Raw genomic sequence first — 2,661 nt, 5'->3', positions numbered from 1 at the left:
TTTCCTCTTCCTACTTCTCACCCCCTGCATGCAATTACTCATTCAGATTTTGATGACTCCATCTCCTGAAGTTTCTGAATCCATTTCCTCCTCTTTATTCTTATTATCTGGGTAGATGCCTCATCCTCTTTCACTGGCATTTTTTTCATGAATCTTCTAAACAATCTCCCTGTCCCTGTCCTCTGTTCCCCTAATATGTCCTGCTGTCCATTATCTTTCTAAAATGTAAATAAGATCACCATACTTCCTACTTAAAGATTTCCTGTCAGCCCTAGGCGGGTTGGCTCAGTGGATAGAGCGTCGGCCTGTGGATTGAAGGGTCTTGGATTTGATTCCGGTCAGGGGCATGTACCTTGGTTGTGGGCACATCCCCAGTGGGGGGTGTGCAGGAGGCAGCTGATAGATGTTTCTCCATGTTTCTCCCTTCCTCTCTGTAAAAGAATCAATAAAATATATTTTTAAAAAAATTTCCTGTCACTTCAACTGCTGATGGTAATAGCCCCCGCCCCCAATTCCTAATATGGTATGAGAGTGCCCACAGGCCGCCCTTCAGCACCACAGGACCGTTGATGGCTTTGGCTGGTTTGTAATATTTTTAAGAGACAATTTCTCTCAGTTTCCAGTAAACCAATGTTCTTCCCTTGCTCCAATGCTCTCTTACTCACAGCAAGTTGTACCTCATTCTATTCCACATCAGATGACCTGCAGTGTTCTTTCATTTGTAGTAAAAATAGATATTATATGTTGACTCAAATGAGGTATTTGGGCCACTGTGTGCAATAGTGAAGATTGGGCATTACCTGAATCCACTGAACACCATTCATATACATGATATTTCAGTCTGTATATGGTGGCCCAGGTAGGTGAGCTCGAGGAATGTTTATAACACAGCCTGACTCTACACTGGGGGTCTCTTGCTGCCTTGGCTGCCTTTTAGGTCCTCCATCTTCTGAAACCAGGGCTGGGAGATGAGTGACTCATAGTCAGCACCAGAGTAGGAAACCAGGTTGCCCAGCTCTGGAGGCATTGATCATCAGTCTTCTCCTTTAATAATCTTCCCTGTTCTGTTCCTAGCAAAATACTTCCCTCCCACCCCCAAAACCCAGGTCAAATGGACCTGTTTAAGCCTTCCCCTACCCAGGCAGAGTTAGACACTCCTCCTAGGAGCTCCCATGGTACTTGCCACACTATAATGCAATTATGTATTTGCATGTCTCTTTCCCTGTGTTTGGTTTCCAGCATCTGAAGGCAAATCTTACTAATTCTTGTACATTCCTCGTGAACATACAGCAGAGCCTGACATGTGGGGAAGAATTAATGTGTCTGTTGACTGACTGAATGAATGGATGTTTCTTCTAGGTTCCAGGTGGAACATAGTGGAAAAAATCTGAGGCCTGGGTATCATTCCCAGTTAGTTCTTCCACTAACTTTGTGACCACAATCTCTCAACAGCTCCTTCCCCTCATCAATGAGTGGAAACAGTAATACCCACCTTAGAAGAATAGTTTTGAAAATTGAAAGAGTTCCTGATCATATATTTGTTCAACTGTAGGGATGTACTGAATGCCTTCTATGAACCGGGCCCTGTGTTAGGTACCAGGGGTATAACATTGTCTTTTCCTCAGAAAGCTTTTCAATCTAGCAAGAAAGATAATTAAAGAAGTATCTATAATAAAATATAATAAGAATTATACTTGGGGAAGAACAAGATACCATAGGAACATAGAATAAGGGATATAACCTACTCTAGGGGTCAGGAAAGACCTCTCCAAATGCTCTGAAACATTTGTAAAATAGTTTACTCAGTGTCAGGTAGGGTATTATTACTAGAGGGGAGACTGCCCTTGAATTCATAGTAGGCAGACATCACACGGTGTGGAGTACGCCTTCCAGAATAGGTACTAGTAGAATACTGAGCTGGACCCAACTTCCTTTGATGTCGCTGACCAATCTTTATCAGGAGGGCATGCATTTGCATAGTGTTTCAAGCATCAGGGATGGATTTGCCTTCATCTGTGCATAGTCCAGTTTGCCTTGTGGCTCTAACAAACGGAGCCCCCCAATTAAAAAGAATATAACCCACAGAGACAGGGAATGCCGAAGTGGAATCTGAGAGGCCAGTGATGTTGTAGGCAAGGCAGCAATGTAACACTCTGACTTCTTCCTTCAAAGGCATCTAGAATTTGATTGCTTTTCACCATCTCCTCTGTAACTCCCTGGTCTAGGCCAACATTATGGGTCACTGGGATGTCTGTAAAAATTTCCAAACTGGTCTTGTTTGTACCCTTGCCTTCTACAGTCTGTCTCCACACATATCCCTGCTCCAAAATTCTTTGTTCCTACCTTGGGCATATTCACTTGAAGAAGATCAGTGGTTTGCAAGGAAAAGCGGGCTTGGCTGAAAGAAGGGAAGGTTGTGTCGACTGGCAGGATGAGGAAATGCGGGAACCTGTGTTAGGTAAATAAACAAGACCAAGTAAGCCTTCCTCTGTCGGTTTTGTATTAAAGAGTTTTGAGATAAGCCCCTGCTCCTTCACCCTTTCCCACACTCCCCTCCTCCACATTTCCCACACATTCCCTGGGATGTCTCTAGACTGCAAACATCCCATCTGTCTGCCCCCTCATCTTCTTCCCAGTCTTTTCCTGACTCACCCTTCAAGG

Source organism: Myotis nattereri, assembly GCF_964212035.1.
Source record: "Myotis nattereri genome assembly, chromosome: 10".
Taxonomy (NCBI): Eukaryota; Metazoa; Chordata; class Mammalia; order Chiroptera; family Vespertilionidae; genus Myotis; species Myotis nattereri.
The sequence above is the reverse complement of the archived record's forward strand: the minus strand, read 5'-3'. Positions refer to the sequence as shown.